We start from the raw sequence: 19,230 nt of genomic DNA on the forward strand, positions 1-19,230 counted from the left end.
TGGGGTGTGACAAATTACATGCTATGTAATTATGTCACTTTGAAAAAGGAGTAAAATATTTGTGATTTATTACAATAATTCCGAATTTTTACTTATTGAGACAATATAGCATGGCCTCACACAGACTTTACCAGTCGATAAATTTAAACATGTAGTACGCGCAAAGCGAATGTGAAACTGACTTTCTAGTTACTTATTCGATATTGAATAAGGAACGAGGAACGAGGAATAAGTAACCAACTTCACAGAGCTTATTATTAGGCTAGTTGTAATCCATGTAAACATGCGTAGTGATTCGTTTGCAAACCCTATATAGCTAGCTGTTTGGCGGTTTGCCCTGCCTTGCCTACCGGTGTGTATACAAGTGCACGAGTCTCCCCTGGGTTGTCATGCCACGACCAGAAGCGGTCAGGCCCTTTTTAAGGGCCATATGGGCAACCTAGGGAGACACCACAGCATCACAGAGGTCTAATTAACGAGCTACTCTCGATTCACTAATGTCAAAACCTATATTAACTCTGGAACTTTCTTTTTGGCCGACCGTTCAAAATTGCGCCTAATTTCCTCAACCCAAATTGCGCACCTTTTCTCTTTGGCATAATACTTTTCTCCATTCCAAATTCAGTAGCACCATCACCCCCGGCCTCCGCCTGCTACCGACCACGGTCGGGCTGCTGGTGCTCCCTTGTACCTGCCAGTGCAGGCGGTCCCTCCTCTCCCCCTCCCCCACCTTTCCTGTCCTGGACGGAGGAGCCGGCTCTTGTGCCCAGGACAGGTGTGCGCTACAACAGCTTGCTCTGAATGTGCACATGAAGTCCTATGACCTGACCAGACCTGACCTGGTTTGCCCTGTCTGTTACCGGCTACGGTCGGACTGCTGGCGCTCCGTTGTGCCTGCCAGTGCAGGCGGTTCCCCCTCCTATCCACCCACCTTTCCTGTCCTGGACGGAGGAGCCGACCGAGGCCGGCACATGTGCCCAGGACAGGCGTGCGCTACAACAGTTTGCTGTGAATGTGCACGTTAAACAATTCCATCCATCCATCCATCGTCCTGTCTGTGGGAAAGTAAACATGAAAGATTCCTTACTGGTAATGGCAAATTCTTGTAGTAGGGTTGTTTTTTTCAAAGACTATGTCGATCTGAATTACCAAATGTTGGACATCCAATAGCTGAAGATTAATCAATGTTTTTCTAGAATTGTCGTTAATGAAACAAATCTTCTTCTTTTTTTTTTCTTCTTTTTTAAAAAGAGGGGGGGGGGGGGGGGGGGGGGGAATAGAAAAACAACCCCAACAACTAGTGAATAAAGAGTTCCATCCAACCCATAACGAAGAAAGTCATAAACAATCAACATACAGCTGGTTGTTTAGGTAGTAGTCCGCGCACCTGCTTTTCGTGTAAAACGTCACTGTTTTCTATTACATTAAAATTCTATCAAGTATTATTTAAAAACAGGTCATCGAATGCACAATTTCCAATACACGAAACAACATTTTTACATCTACATGAACTATTATTCCTTAAATGAATCATATGCGTTCTTAATTTGCTCAGGTGCTCTGAACACAAAAGTGGTGACGTCACGAACTGAGTGACGAGAGAACTTCATTGACTTGTCAACGACAGGTTTTATGGGTGTGACCTTATATCCCATGTGACGGGACATTTCAAACTTAGAGAAACTTTCATTCCTAGGTGGAGTCTTGGAATGAGAAACCCGCCATCAAGTTAATCAGGTATCTTACTTTGCGTGTGGTTTATTTGTTTATTTGATTGATCTTCGCCGCAGAAGTGTTTCTCTTTGATCTTTATCCACCCGGCGAGTTTCCTTACCCGAGTGTCAAAAGGTCTGCCTTTAGGTGTGCTTGTGTACGTGTAAGATTAGTACAGTCCCAGAAACGATCATATTCGGGCGAGGTTGGGTTAATTTTAGCAAAGATTAGAAAGTTTATTGATTTACGTGCATTGTCACATGATTGTGGGATATTAAATTCCAGTCATATTTTGAAATTTGATGTTTTTGTAGTGGTTGCGAGTTATTATGCCCTGTGGGTGACCGATATTAAAGGGGCTGTCCAAAGTTTGCTTCTATTGTACCACATTCCCGACAATAGACCCTTTTTAATGATCACTATAAAATAATTAATATATTTAATACACTTTTTTGTTTAGAATATTTATCAGAGTCTGTATTAGTGCATGGGACAAGTTATGTGAATACTTTTCTTAACGTGCACAGTGAGTTGCTTCCCTCTATGTAGCATATTTAAAATGGTGGGGAACTTTTGACGGTTGTCATTGGAAGATTTATTTTGTTAATAATGACGACAGGTACTTCAGTCGGGATTTAGTGAGTATGGTAGGTTATACACTTTTGGTTTGTGTGTCCATTTGTTGTACTATTTCGGCTGAAAAATATTTGAAACATTGTGACACAAGCTTTGAATACCAGCTACATATAAGGTATGTAACAAGATTCTGACGTAGAAGGAAGGGAATGTTTTATTTAACAACACACTCAACACATTTTATTTATGGTTATATGGCATCAGACCACATAGGTATTGAGAGAGGAAACCCGCTGTCGCCACTTCATGGGCTACTCTTTTTGATTAGCAGCACATATACCACAGCCTTTGTTACACCATTTGTGGAGCACTGGCTGGAACGAAAAATAGCCCAGCGGGTCCACCGACGGGGATCGATCCTAGAGTGACCACGCATCAAGTGAACGCTGTACCACTGGGCTACGTCCCGCCCCATGACGTAGAAGAACCACACATTCTACGTCCCTTCGGACTATGTATATGTCATGAAAAACTGAATCGGGCTACCCCATAAATCGGTCTATTTCGTTTGACTTTCGTCCATAATTTTCAACATTTTCAAGAGCGTACAAACCATACACTTTTGACCACCCCCCTCCCCCCCCCCCTAAAAGTGTACATTCCCCAAATGAAAAATGTTGATCGACATTTTTCATTTTAAAAAAAGTGTATGCTGGCCCCTTAACCCCCCCCCCCCCCCTCACCCCCACCCACCCTGCGTATAGTTTGTACACTTGTGAAAATGTTGAAACTTATGGACGGCCCCTTAATGTTTTTAAGGCATCTGCATATGGTTAAATCCATCAAAACACTTTTGTTGAATTAAGAAAACCTTCCCCCCAAAAATGTGCACAAAAGACAAGTACAATAGACATTCAAAATATTTTTGTACATGTAATATACACGACCATCATTTTGCACTGTGCGCACTATATTACATGAAGTTTAGTGGTATACAGTGACTGTTTCGCCTGAATTTTCCCCTAGCATGACTGTTGCTGGTCTGTTTGTATCAGCTTTGGTTTGGTCGCCAGGGGTCGACCGTTTACAATGTTATAGTCTCCAAACAAAACAAATGACTGTTTCGGTCTGGCTTGAAAAACGAAAAGCATTCCATTTTTTAAGTCTAGCAAGTGAAATAAAAATTCAACTGCTAAAATTCCCCCAAAAAGTGCAGGGCATTTTTCAAGACTCAAATGTATGTACGATCATCTCGTCTTTCATTTAGCTGAGTCTGAGCTTGTGGTTACAAAAAAAGAAGAAGAAAGAAATGTTTTATTTAACGACGCACTCAGCACATTTTATTTACGGTTATATGGCGTCAGACATATGGTTAAGGACCACACAGATTTTGAGAGGAAACCCGCTGTCGCCACTACATGAGCTACTCGTCCGATTAGCAGCAAGGGATCTTTTATTTGCGCTTCCCACAGGCAGGATAGCACAAACCATGGCCGTTATGGAACACTGGTCAGTGCAAGTGGTGTACACCTACCCATTGAGCCTTGCGGAGCACTCACTCAGGGTTTGGAGTCGGTATTTGGATTAAAAATCCCATGCCTCGACTGGGATCCGAACCCAGTATCTACCAGCCTGTAGACCGGTGGCCTAACCACGACGCCACTGAGGCCGGTTTGTGGCTACAGGGCTCGACCTTAGTGGTAGCCCGGGGTGTTTTGATGACCAACTTTTTGTTCCGGCTACCAGATGTCTAAACCAGGTAGTCCGTTAGACTACCAGATTGTTTTTTGCACATCCAGTCAGTGTTTCTGCCAGAAAAATATTTTTGGGTATTGTGCTATGAAATTGAATGCAACCACAGTCAACAGGGGTTATGGGGGGGGGGGCTCATCCAGAATCATACCTTAATGATAAGGCAACCCTGCAATTAAGAAAATGTCCACGGCAAATAAAACATGGGCCATTGAAAAAAAAAACCTTGTGAAAAATGCCACGGAGAAGTAAAATCCCCATGGCAATCTCCTCAGCTATGCCGATTGTGGTGGGCAATTGCAGGGGTTATAAAGCTTGAGTAATTAATTTTGTGAAAAGCTTTACTTAAAAAAATAAAATATGCAAAATATTTTGGGTATGGCGTCATACCTGTTTTACCCTCTGGCAGAAACCCTGCCAGTTACTCTGCAATAAACAAGATGCTTAATTCATCGGTGTCTGAAATTCCATGTTTTATGTGTGCTCTTTGATACCATGAGTCACTGTAATGGTGTTAATTTCTTCTCTATTCTGACCCAGAGATGGCGATTGCGCAATATGATTTAGTGAAATAAAAAAGTATATTTGTCAGTGGTAGGACTTTTAACACAGTGGACTAATAAAAATAATTTGAACTAATTCAATGGCCAAAAAGAATATTACCGCTAACGAAATATAAATAATCAACAGTTTATACAAAAAAATAAACTTCACTTGTAGCAGGCTTACCCTCTAAGACTATATGTCAAAAGTACAAAAGGTTTGACATCCAATAGCCAATAGTTAATAAATCAATGTGCTCTAGTGGTGTCGTTAAACAAAACAAACTTTAAATTTAACTTTTCAAGAATGCATTTCAAGTTATTTTAATGTAATTAAACTTAACATTTCAGTAGTTTTGAGGTGAAAGTATTTTGAGGTAGCCATGTTTGTACTTAATTTGGACGTGATTAGTTTGGGTAAATATGTATTTTGGGCACAATATTTATTGCCTTGATTTTGAAGCAGTCTTCTCATTTCAGCCAGTGCACCATGACTGGTATAACAAAGGCCATGGTATGTGCTATCCTGTCTGTGGGAAAGTGCATATAAAAGATCTTTTGCTGCATTAAGAAAAATGTACTGGGTTTCGTCTGATGATGAGTCAGAATTACCAAATGTTTGACATCCAATAGCCAATGATTAATTAATGTGCTCTAGTGGTGTCGTTAAACAAAACAAACAAACTTCGAAGCAATCTAAAGCCCTGGATGTCCTAATTTTCCACACACACTGTCCCAACCCTTCACTCACCCTGTGCTGTCTTATCTTCAGCAAGCCATATTTTTTTTAGCAGGCCATACTTTTTTAAAATAACAGCACGCCATATTTGACTTCCTATTTCCATCCCCGTAGTCTTTAAAAAGGCCTTTTTAGTTGAAACCCTCTTATAACTGCCTGTCCCATTTTTGAATTTTTTTGGCTCTGTTTGTAAAACTTAAAACTAACCAACAAAAAGATGAAACAGAATATTTTTTTTTAAATTTTAGACTAGCTTGTTGCATTAACAAATTATAGAATTGGGTCATGTCAACTTGCCACTATTTAATCCCTGTCCTGAGTCAGACCCCCCGATCCTATCGGAGGCCGGACTCGGGATAGGCGTGTTCGAAACCCTAGTGGTATATGGACACGTTAAACCAGTTACTAAGCTAAGCCACTATTTATATTTGTTTTAATAGTCAAAATATATCTGCCCACCTCGAAATGACTAGACACAATTTCTGGGTCAGATAACAGATAATAATGAAACCGGATCTTTTTATTGTGGCTTGCAATTGGAAATCCTGTATATGTTGAACACATTTAGATGTGCATTCACTTCATGTGATAATGATAATGTGTGTTCATGCTTAGTTAAACACTACAAGAAGAAATTCAACTCCTGTATAAAACAGGCTACTGCATTGTACATGTAGTATGTGTTTTAGAGGGGTGTTGGGTTTCGTCATGCAGTGTTTGTAATTGTGACCAGCATGTATTAATGATGCCAATATGCTCTAGTGGTGTCATTAAACAAAACAATTTTTTTTATTAATGATGCCTGGGGTCTTGCTGTTAGTTTGTGTTCTGTATGCAGAAACCTGGCTCTAGTTGTGTTGTTAAACAACACATTGAACTCTCTTCCTGCATCCCTTTCTTTGTATACACCATATAACTGTAAATAAAATGTGTTGAGTGCATCGTTAAACAAAAACATTTCCATCCTTCCATTTCCCTCTCTTTGTATCTGTCTCTGTCTATATCTGTCTTGTTCCAGCCAGTGCAACATGACTGCATGGTATATCAAAGGCTGTGGTATGTGTTATCCCGTGTGAGATGGTGCATATAAAATATCCCTTGCTACCAATGGAAAACTGTAGCAGGCGTCCTCTCTAAGACCATATGTCAAAATGACCAAAATGTTTGACATCCAATAACCAATGATTAATAAATTAATGTGCATCTAGTGGTTTCGTTAAAAAACAAATACAAATTGTCCCTCACTCTCTCTCTCTCTCACTCTCTCTCTCTCTCTCTCTCTCTCTCTCTCTCTCTCTCTCTCTCTCTCTCTCTCTCTCTCTCTCCCTCCCCCTCCCTCGCTCTCTCCCTCCCTCCCTCCGTCCGTCTCTCTCTCTCTCTCTCTCTCTCTCTCTCTCTCTCTCCTCTCCCCTCTCCCCATCTCTCTCTCCCCATCTCTGTCTCTCTCTCACTCTCACTCTCTGTCTCTCTATCTCTCTCTCTCTCTCTCTCTCTCTCTCTCTCTCTCTCTCTCTCTCTCTCTCTCTCTCTCTCTCTCTCTCTCTCTCTCTCTAGTATAGATTTACATAATACGTGTAATAAACAAAATAATCTGTGACCTCTTGTCACTTCGTTTAAAAGCACCGTTTCCTCTTAAACCTGAATGTTTTGTAAAAATTTTATTGCTGTGAAAATTGCTAATTTTGTGAAATGTCAACTACAGGAAGACATTTCAACAGATTACACCACCAGTAGACATGTTAAACTTAATGTCAGTTGCCTCTATTTATCATCATCAACTTGATAATGTTAGACACATCATGTCAGGGCTCGAAATAACACTGATAACAGCCTGCAAAAAGTGAAGAGCTGCCCATATATTTTTTTTTAGACTTCGCATATGAAATAGAAAACCCACAGGTATTTTCCCAGATGTATACTGGTACAGATATGTCATCTACTATTTAGCTTTTGATTTTATTATATTTTAATTCCATATGGAATTAAACAAAACAAACGTTTAACTCTTCTTTTTTAACTCTTCTAAAATCAAGGATGTGATTTTTCAGCTTTTTATCTGATTTCAGCTTTTTAGTGTAAAATAATTTTCACTGGATTTGATCTGAAATGCTAAAGAAATGACCGTTTGATATGGTACAGAGGTTTCATCTTTTTAAAATCAGTTCAGCTTTTATTTTAAAATGCCCACCCCATCCCTGTAAAATGCATCTCGGAGAACTATCAAAATGTTCCCCACACTATCCTATGTGCTGTGTTATTTTCAAGTACGCCATATCTTTTTCTTAGCAGGGACACATTTCTTTTGGCCTGCTTTAAAAAAAAAAAAAAAGGAAAGATAACACCAGGCCATATTTTACTTCCTGTTTCAAGTCCTTGCCCAGACCACAGCACAAGAGCTATACCAACTGAGTCGATATGTGTCTGCGAGTGACAACACCACATGAACTAAACAGATTAAGTCATTATTGCAGGGTGATCATAACACGTGAACTATAAAGACTGAGCCAGTAGGTATCTCAGGGCGATCACTTCACATAAACTACAGAGTTGATATGTATTTCTGGATTACCACATCACATGAACTACAAAGACTGAAGTCAGTAATGTATCGCAGGGTGACCACATCACATGAACTACTAAGACTGAGTCAGTATCTATCAGTATAATTTCTCAGATCTGGCATTTGTGTACACTGTGTGATGACTGGGTTGGACCACATCACAAGAAAGGTATCTCCGTTACCCGACAGTGTGGTTTTGTCTCCGCGACACACAAAAGAGCTTGTGTTTGCCGACACTGCGAGTAAATACCTGATCCTATTTTATATTGACTGCCGCTACTCAGGCAGGTAACGTGATGCTATGTCAGATGGAGAGAAGTGGATGAATTTGCAGAAGTGCAGACTGCCAGAGAAAAAAAAAATATGCTGAGATAGCTGTGTAACAGTCTCTTTGAGTAGCATCACAGTGATATATTTCTTGCTGTAGATAATTTATTTCAGAAAAATATGTTTCCTGTAGTTAAACCCTAAGCTATGTTACTTTAAGTGAAGAAAGAAAGAAAGAAAGAAATGTTTTATTTAACAACACACTCAACACATTTTAATTATGGTTGTATGGCGTCGGACATTTGGTAAATAGTGATGAAAACTGCTGTCACTACTCTCATGGGCTATGCTTTTTCATTAGCAGCAAGGGATCTTTTTATGCACCATTGTGGGGTGGGGTGTCTTTAAAAAAAAATCCTTTATTTTATCAACATGTGTATCAAAAGATCATGGTATGTGCATAATAAATGTTAGCTATACAGTTCCATATGCTAAATATTTAATAGCTGTAGTTTAAAATGTGCTGAGGTGTCGGTAAACAGCGTTTTACCTGACAATATTCCACATGGCCTTATGTTACATGCAACAGAATAGCTGTAGTTTTAAAATGTGCTGGGGTGGGACATAGCCCAGTGGTTAAGCACTTGATGAAAGGTCAGTCTGGGATCGATCCCCATTAGTGGGCCGATTGGGCAATTTCTTGTTCCAGCCAGTACACCACGACTGGTATATCAAAGGCTGTGGTATAGTGCTATCCCATCTGGGATCGTGCATAAATAAAGATCCCTTGTACTAATGGAAACATTTGGCAGGTTTCCTCTATTAGACTGTGTCAAAATTACCATATATATGTTTGACATCCAGTAACCGATAAGTCAGTGTGCCCTAGTGGTGTTGTTAAACAAAAACAAAATAACTTTGGCATTTAACAGATTGAATTAAAAAAAAATTCTGGCAATTGTTTTTAATGTGCTGGGGTGTCAGTGAACCAATATTCCTTTCTTTGAGTGTTTTATTTTGACAGTATTACACACGACCTGCTTAATGCATCAGAGTGCTTTCCATTTCCCCCATAGTTTTTCCTTTCTCACTGTATCGGCCTACGTGAACCTAAGCTGATTAACTTTCTTCTTATAGGGAGAGACTGTTTTCTTGAGTACGGACTTTGTCTGATTATTAATCTAAACAGAGACATACAATTACATCTCAATTTCCAATGTGTCAAGTATCAACATTTGAAGAAGAAAATTGGGGCACACTAGTATAGTACTGTAGCAAATGATAAGTTGTTTTCTAAAAATGTCTTTGCTGTGCAGGGCACACGTAATGTGACACATCGCCTCTCTTTGCTTTTAAAGGGACATGCCCTAGTTTTGAAACACTAAGGCATATTTTTTACTATTATAGCCGTGTTGATAATTGAAATAATACTTTACTTGCTTTAAATTATCACTTTCTGTACAGTTGAATTGTTTTTGGACTTCCTGCTGTTTTGAATATCACAAAATGCATTTCTCATATTTTAAAAAACTGCATGTGCGTCTATTTTTAGAGGGTATTTCACCATTTCATAGTCACAGACTCACGTTTCACTCAATTGTAATGTATCCAAATGTGTTACAAGTTTGTAGATTAACTAAACTGAGTGTTAATTTTCACGTGTTGAAACTAGGGTCTGTCCCTTTAAGAATGGAGATTACTACATGGTTTGTGAGATAGAAGTAAAGTAAAGTTTGTTTTATTTAACGACGCCACTAGAGCACATTGATTTTTTATTTTATCATCGGCTATTGGACGTCAAACATATGGTCATTCTGACACTGTTTTTAGAGGACACCCGCTGTCGCCACATAGGCTACTCTTTTTACGACAGGCAGCAAGGGATCTTTTATTTGCGCTTCCCACAGGCAGGATAGCACAAACCATGGCCTTTGTTGAACCAGTTATGGATCACTGGTCGGTGCAAGTGGTTTACACCTACCCATTGAGCCTTGCGGAGCACTCACTCAGGGTTTGGAGTCGGTATCTCGATTAAAAATCCCATGCCTCGACTGGGATCCGAACCCAGTACCTACCAGCCTGTAGACCGATGGCCTGCCACGACGCCACCGAGGCCGGTGTGAGATAAAAGTTCATGTGCCTGTACTAACTCATCCCAGCACTGATCCCGTATTCACTGTTGGCAAGGGCCACTGCTGGGATTTGAACCCAGTACCTGTCAACCTCAAACTTGATTGCTTAACCCCTGCCACATCATGGCCAGTTCTGCTGACCTGTCAGTTAAAGTTTGTTTTGTTTAACGACACCACTAGAGCACATTGATTTATTAATCATCGGCTATTGGATGTCAAACATATGATAATTTTGACAGTCATAGATAGAAAACTTACATTTTTCCATTGGTAGCAAGGGATCTTTTATATATTTTGCACCATCCCACAGACAGCATAGCACATACCACAGCCTTTTGATATACCAGTCGTGGTGCACTAGCTGGAATGAGAAATAGCCCATTAGGCCCACTGACGGGGATCGATCCTAGACCGACCTGCGCTTTACCACTGGGCTATGTCCTGCCGGTCTGACCTGTCGGATGGGTCGCATGTATTGATTTTCTACAGTCTGCCTGTTACATGTGATTACTTATGAATAATGAGAGACCTCCTCAAGCATTGTGTACATTACCTTTAATTAATTAGTACCCAGGCATGTATCATGAGTCCAGCTGGGATCCCGATCTATAGGACTTCATAAGGGAAGGGGCGCGAGATGTAGATCTTTTATATGCACCATCCCACAGACAGGATAGCACATACCACGGCCTTTGATATACCAGTCGTGGTGCACTGGCTGGAACGAGAAATAGCCCAATGGGCCCATTGACGGGGATCAATCCCAGACCGACCGCGCAGCAAGCGAGCGCTGTACAAGTCGAGCTGGGATCCAGATCTATAGGACTTCATGAAGGTGCATTAGACTTGGAGAGAACTGTTAATATGTAGGTGAAGTGGTCAGACAAAGCCCACAGCTAAAAGCTGATGGGGAATGACAGGTGTGTGGCACTGATAGCCACAAGCGATGAGCATCTGTCGCAGTTGGAGAGACAAGGACTGGGATGTGGAGGTGGACAGTGACCGAAGTTGAAATATGGGAGGAGTTGCCAGATCAGGAAGAAATGAGATGAAATTCAGTGGAGTAAAAAGGAAAGGGGCCAGTAGGATAAAAAAAACCTGGCCCCTCACCCCCCCCCCCCCCCCCCCCCCCAAAAAAAAAAAAATAGAGAAAAGAAATGTAAGCGAAAAAAGTTGAAATGGAAAAAGAAAAAGAAAAAAGAAGCCAACCAATGGCTACCTATTTGTTTGTGGCCCATTCCTGGTAATGCACAATTTTCTAGAGTTTTAAGGCCTAGATTTGTTTCTTACAGAGTCCTAGTGCATTTCCAGGAATGTGCCAAAATTCATATAATTTTTTTTGTTTATTATTGCTGGTATAGTACACAAATGAAGTAAAATACAATAAAAATGAATGCATAAATAAATTCATCATGCATTTTACATCATGAATTAAAAAGAAATATTGTTTTAAAATTATTTTAGAAGGCTGTTAAAAATTGTGAGGGGGGGGGGGGGGGAATCAATATGTTTAGAGATAATAAATCCAAACTAAACTAGATTGTGTAAGCACATTGAATTCCACAAATTTGTTATAAAAGTTACCATTGATCACTGGTAGGGAAAAAAAGAAAACATGTAAGGTAATACACACAACATGGAAAAAAAACCCAGTATTTAATCTATACTCCTACCCCCCACCCCTGCCCCCAACCCCCCATTTAGGACTTGAAGGACCGTGTATATGGATCTCCGTGCAATCTTCAGCAGACATTATTTTTTTTTTATCCACACACATGTATGTTTTGTCACTTTAATCGGTAAACGCTTTGCAACTTAGAATTTATAAAAAAGAAGGTTCTAAAATAGAACTGAAAACAAAACTAATTGCACACTGTAAAAGCATATTTTTATGGACATAACTTGAACATAAACCTACATCTGCTTCTATGCGTCACTCTAGGGTGGGACGTAGCCTAATGGTAGAGCGCTCTCTCGCTGCACGGTCGGTGTGGGATCGATCCCCGTCAGTGGGCCCATTGGGCTATTTCTCGTTCCAGCCAGTGGACCACGACTGGTATATCAATGGCCGTGGTTTGTACTACCCTGTCTGTGGGATGGTGCATATAAAAGATCCCTTGCTGCTAATCGAAAAGAGTATCCCATGAAGTGGCGACAGTGGGTTTCCTCTCATTATCTGTGTGGTCCTTGACCATATTTTTGACGCCATATAACCGTAAATAAAATGTGTTGAGTGCGTCATTAAATAACAAAAAAATGTCTGCTTCTGTGCGTCACTCTGTGTACTGAATACCAGAAGAAATGCATAAACAGTTTTTGTTTTGTTTAACGACACCTCTAGAGCACATTGATTTATTAATCATCGGGTATTGGATGTCAAACATTTGGTAATTTTGACATATAGTCTTAGAGAGGAAACCCACTACATGCTTCCATTAGTAGCAAGGGATCTTTTATATTCACCATTCCACTGCAAAGCAGAGTTAAAGTTACAGACTTTCTGCCAGTAAATAATTTGGGGGTAAATAATAAAAACAAAAAGGTTCCTACTATAGTCCGTCCCACAGGGATCACATTTTTTCCATACTACATGTATGTAATCTACTACAAGTTATTTATTTCGGAGCTGATTCATTTATAAATTGCACACACAAATTGTATTTCTTTGTTATTTCCAAAACAGTTTTATTTTTCTTCTTACGTCACACCAAACTGAAATTATTTACAAAAAAACTTTTTAATAGAATGATGGGACGCACTATAGGTAGTTATGTGTTTGAAATGCTTGGAAACGTGACGCTACCTTTCATACGCTTTGACACATTTTAAACAGCAGTTCTCTTACTGTCATCTATTTAAAAGTTATAAAAATATGTCACAGATTTTAGGGTATGTAATTTTACCCTCTGTATTTATATAGGTTTACTTGTTTACAGTGCTCATTTCTGTGATTCTGCAAATCTCAATATGTGTTAAACTAAATTTAATGTTGCAGCTGAAAATAAATTATATTCACATATCTTTTCATATTCACTATATAGGTCAATATTGATTCATTGTATTATGTGTACATACAAAGTTATTAAATATTAAAAGTGGAAACATTTTATAAGCAGAATTGATAGACATAGACATGCACGCACACCAACACGCACACGAAACACACTTTTCGTGACAAATCTCAGCATTATAGCATGTGTGAACACAGAAAATAAACCACACAATATTTATATTTGTATCCACACATGTACTTGCAAATAATAGGGCATATCGGTTAGTTGTATACCAGAGCTACAAATGTACATCCAGTGAATTCAATAGGTTGTTGGTAAACATTCAAAAGACATGTAGTATTCACTCAGTATGTATTAAACCTTGTATGTAACATTCAATAGCCTATACAACATTATTCAATAGGTCTACATCATTTATAGCTATGTAATCTTCAGTGGTTTGATACTAAACAGATTATTTCTTGGGTGTGGTGAATATACTCGGTGAATAAGAAAAGACATCATGACATCAGTTGTGTTCAGTGTGATACGGAAAGTCTTTGTACCATAATGTATGGAGGCTATTAGTGGGACTGCTTAATGCATTTGAAATTTTGAATGGCTGAGAAAAATACTTGCAATGAACGGAGAGATAAAACATTCTGGGAATTAAATTGTAATTTATATACATGTGCATATATAATCAGCAAAGATTTTACTACTTTGAATCTTTTTACACTTGGAGTAGTATATTGTCAGTGTTGTTATTTATGTTAAATAAATTCAAATTTTGTTTAACTTCCATGTTACTTTATTTTAAAAAAATGTAAGCATGAATTTTGATTATGTCAGTCTGTTTTTTCTTCCAAAAATAGTGCTGACCAACGAATTACAAAAAATGCATGTGTCGAAATATAGAAATTAGTTTCCGTGCATTTGAGGATAATCTTTCATGAAATAATTAATACAAAACTGATCATGGCAATTTAAAATCTTGATGTTGGAGAGTAATACTGAGCTTGCTGGTTTTATACTACATTTTGAAAAGTGCATGTAATTGCAGTGAACATCTAACTGGGAATCACTTTCCACAGTATACCGGTATGCATGCATGCCTGCATGCGCACATGCACACACATTCACTCTCTATAAGCATGACACTTTAAAAGTAATAAAAAGGTCGAATATTTGATTAATTATGTTGTGTTTCAGTTTATGCTGCAGTTTGAACATCTGACGGGGATCAGTTTTCACAGCATACCAGCATGCATGCAAGCACACATGTGTGCACACACACGCACATACATATACTCTTGCACACTATCTGAGCATGGCACTTTAAAAAGCCTAATATTTGATTAAATATGCAGTGTTTCAGTTTGTGCTGCAGTTTGAAAAACGTAATTGTGGTGAACAACTGACTGGGGATCACTTTACACAGCATAACGACATGCATTCATGCATGCGTGCACACACATACTCTCTCAAACTTAAAACAGTCTAATATTTCATTAATTATGCTGTGTTTCAGTTTGTGCTGCTGTTTGAAAAAGTAATTGTGGAGGACACTTAACTCGGGGATCACTTTCCACAGCCAGTCTCTGAGGACAAGAAAGGGGTGAGTCAGCTGGCGTTTCTCATTAATTATTGATCCGAGTATCCCATTGTTAATCCTGACATGTTGTTTCTAATTGAGTCCCCCTGATTGATGGTGTGCAATCTCTCGCCCTCTTGGTGAAACTGTGATATCGCCATTTCCTCCAAGATGGGATTTAATTAGAACGGTTTGCCTTTTAGTAGCACCGATGCCAAGTGGATTAAAAATTACTTCATTGTTTTCGTTTTCAGTGGATCTCAGTATATACAGTATAAAGTGTGTGCCATGAGTGGAGGTAATTATGTGGAACTGTCAATACTGAGAAATTGTTGTTCTTTTTTAATTATTTTTAATTATTTGTTTTTTTAATAGGCTGTTTTAATTACATGGGGGCTAGGCAGGGGGTACTGTAATTCACCGGTCTTGGTGGTACAGTGGTTAAGCCATCGGACTACAGGCTGGTAGGTACATGGTTCGCATCCCAGTATCAGCTCCAACCCAGAGCGAGTTCTTACGGGCTCAATGGGTAGGTGTAAGACCACTACACCTTCTTCTCTGTCACTAAGCACTAACCAACTAACAACTAACCCATTGTTGTGGGCAGACAGCCCAGATACCTGAGATGTGTGCCCAGGACAGCATGCTTTAACCTTACTTGTATATAAGCATGAAAATAAAAGTTGAAATGAAATGAAATGTAATTATAATTTTATTTCTGGTGGGCCTAACGCGATTTGATTTAAAGAGTATTTTATTGTCTGTGTAAACAAATTGCACCTCCCCTGTCCCCCGATGTGACCAGTTCTAGATTAATATGATTAAATAATCTTGTTTACAACTTTAGGCTCATAACTGACAGGGCATGCAGAGCAAATGCTGCTCAAATTGCACTTTATGCTTTCTGATAATCAATTTCATATGCAGTTTTTCTTTCCATCTTATTTTTGACAGTATTTCAGATATATTGAGAATTCTTGATTTTCAGAAGTAGTAAATCAGTGGCATGTCTACGGAAAATAGCGCCTATGGCAAGAACTGAAATTGTGCCCCTGTCCAAATATCTGACACCCATCTTTTAGATAACGTCTGACTTTAATAGAAACTACCCAGTGTCACCCCCCCCCCCCCCCCCTTGAAGTGGGGCCCAGGGCATGTGCCATACCTGCCATACCCTAGGTACGCCACTGTAGTAAATTAAATATGGATGTTATGCTTCTTATTTTCAAGACTTTGCTTTCATCCTGCAGTTTGAGAAGCAAAGACTTGTTATAACAAACAGTGCACTGCATGTACTAGTTTGTGTACATGTGGATGAGTGACAATGATGTTTCTCTTGTGATTCTATCATTAACTGTGTGGTTCACTAAATTCTTTGAGGTGTATTAATGTGCAGTAAATGTTTGCAAATTCTACCGTTTAATGACTTGTATATTTGTTGACACAGAAGAATGGTGAGATCCATTTTTTAATTGAGAAATTATGAATTTTGTTATGAATTGCAATCCATGACTGAGTCAGAATTATCAAATGTTTGACATCCAATAGCCGATGATTAATTAATCAATGTGCTCTAGTGGTGTTGTTAAACAAAAGAAACAAACACACTTTTGCTTAACCTGTAACTAATTTGATAGATACATAACAATGCATTCAATAAAATTTGGTAACTTTTTTTTATACATGTAACTATAGGTAACTACTCTGTAGGGTTGCTTTCATTCACTTCATCCGAAAATGTCACAAAACTACAGGTAAACCTATTTCTTTGATAGCTGTTTAAGAATTCAAGACACAATCTCACAAACAGGGCATGCAGTGTTTGATGTCTACATTGTACTTGTACATTGTACTTGTACATCCTTGTACTTGTACCTGGCAGTCTTCACATGAACACTTGCTTGATGCACGGTCGGTGTGGGATCGATCCCCGTCGGTGGGCCCATTTCTTGTTCCAGCCAGTGTACCACGACTGGTATATCAAATGCTGTGGTATGTACTACCCTGTCTGTGGGATGGTGCATATAAAAGATCCCTTGCTCCTAAAAGTGGTGACAGCAGGTTTCCTCTCTTAATATGTGTGTGGTCCTTAACAGTATGTCTGAGGCATATAACTGTAAATAAAATGTTTTGAGTGCGTCATTAAATAATAATAAAAAAATCTTTCTTTCTTTCACCATGAATAAATCAAGGTGAATAATCAGATGAAGTTTCAAAGTTAGAGTTTGATTTGTTTAAAGACACCACTAGAGCACATTGATTAATTAATCATTGGTTATTAGATGACAAACATTTGATAAATCTGACATATTGGTATACCAAAGGCCCGGGTATGGGCCACCCTGTTTGTGGGATAGTGCATATAAAGATACCTTGCTACTAATGTAGCACGTTTCCTCCCTAAGACTATATGTTAACATTACCAATAAACAATGATTGATAAATCAGTGAGCTCTATTGGTGTCATTAAACAAAACAAACTTTAAAATTTTAACTTTTTCGCATTAAAAATACAGTGTAAACTGGGCTATTGACATGGCCTGCATCAAGTGAGATGGAATTCTGAAAATGCTATACAGTGTGTTTTATTTGTAACTGTATATCAAATGCTGTGGTATGTACTACCCTGTCTGTGGGATGGTGCATATAAAAGATCCCTTGCTGCTAATCGAAAAGAATAGCCCATGAAGTGGTGACAGCGGGTTTCCTCTCTCAATATCTGTGTATAGTCTTTATCATATGTCTTGACGCCATATAACCGAAACATAAAAAATGTGTCGAGTGCGTTGTTAAATAAAACATTTCCTCCTTCTTCTTCTTATTTGTAACTTTTCAACAGAAGCTATTCCAGCACATTGTGAATTGCACATGTGTAATTTATTTTCTGAATAGACCGTCATGAAAGAGAGAAAAAACTTAGCTGCTGCCACAACCACATGGATTCTTTCAAGAGCTCGACTGACACATTCTTTTTTATGCACCGTAGAGCAGAAACATGCATTGCTTTTAACAAAGTTGTGGATCATTGGTAATGTATACCTATCACTGTGTGGAAGCCAGTTCCACAGTTGTCAGTCTTCACCAGGAAAGGCAAGGATTCACCTCCAAAACACACTCATGGAAGCCAGTACCAGTCTGCCAGAAAAGGTGACTAATCTCCCCTCCTCCCTCGCCTTGGAAGCTAGTACCACAGTCTGCCAGAAAAGGCGACTAATCTCCCCACTTCATCTCTCTCTCTGTCTGTCTCTGTCTCTCTCTCTCTCTCTCTCTCTCTCTCTCTCTCTGTCTCTGTCTCTGTCTCTGTCTCTCTCTCTCTCTCTCTCTCTCTCTCTCTCTCTCTCTCTCTCTCTCTCTCTCTAAAGTGCTCATTTGACGTGTTATCAGTTATTGGGCTATTTCTCGTTCCGGCCACTGCACCACAACTGGTATATTAAAGGCTGTGGTATGTGTTATCTTGTCTGGGATAATGCATGTAAAAAATTTCTGTAGTGGGTTTCCTCTCTTAAGACTATATGTTACAAGTACCAAATGTCTGACATCCAATAGCTGATGATTAATAAATCAGTGTGCTCTAGTGGTGTCATTAAACAGACAAACCCATTTTAGAGTGGGGGCTGATGTGCACATTAATAGAGGATCTTGACCTGTATAGGACACAGTGGCAGCAGGCTTGTCACATGATTGCATAATGGCTTAATCCTGCAGACTGATGTGTCATTGTATGTTCACACCCATGTCAGGCAGTCATGCATTACCTTCATGCATAGGAAATGAAAATGAAAGCTTTTTTTTCTTTTTTATAACACACCTAAGTACTTTTAAAACAATGTCTCAGACAGCCTTTTAAGGTGGAGCTGTCAGTATCACTCCCTTGAGACTATATAGTTCAATTTAAGGAAAGTAATGTTCAGCTCCCCATGGACCAGCCTCGATGGCGCAGTGGTTAAGTCATCGGGCTACAGGCTGGTAGGTACAGGGTTCGCAGCCCGGTACTGGCTCCAACCCAGAGCGAGTTCTTAAGGGCTCAGTGGGTAGGTGTAAGACCACTACACCCTCTCCTCTCTTACTTACCACTATCCAACTAACAACTAACCCACTGTCCTGGACAGACAGCCCAGACAGCTGAGATGTGTGCCCAGGACAGCATGCTTGAACCTTAATTGGATATAAGCACGAAAATAAGTTGAAATGAAAAACAGCTCCGCATAGTATGATACTGGTAATATGTTGTTAGTCGGTCATTGATTACATTCATGTGTAAGCATTTAAAAACATTATTATTAATTTTTAATATACATGAACACCTCAGTACATTTGAAACTATGTCCCAGACTTTGCCGTTTTAGAGGAGCTATTACTATC

The 19,230-nt window shown here is 39.2% G+C and overlaps 1 protein-coding gene across 4 annotated transcripts in view; it reads left to right on the forward strand.

The window, feature by feature from the left end:
- Nucleotides 1–1,571: 1,571 nt before the first annotated feature.
- The window catches only part of LOC121373100 (myosin-VIIa-like), a 138,680-nt gene continuing 121,021 nt past the window's right edge, over nucleotides 1,572–19,230 (forward strand). For 3 of the 4 annotated variants that reach the window (XM_041499550.1, XM_041499572.1, XM_041499578.1), the window contains exons 1-2: nucleotides 1,573–1,737; nucleotides 14,806–14,892. The gene's annotated coding sequence lies outside the window, so the exon portion shown is untranslated. Of the gene's footprint in view, nucleotides 1,738–14,805; nucleotides 14,893–19,230 lie in introns of all 4 variants that reach the window. The other variant, XM_041499599.1, reaches the window with a different exon arrangement.

This window comes from Gigantopelta aegis, chromosome 1 (assembly GCF_016097555.1).
Source record: "Gigantopelta aegis isolate Gae_Host chromosome 1, Gae_host_genome, whole genome shotgun sequence".
In the NCBI taxonomy this organism is placed as follows: Eukaryota; Metazoa; Mollusca; class Gastropoda; order Neomphalida; family Peltospiridae; genus Gigantopelta; species Gigantopelta aegis.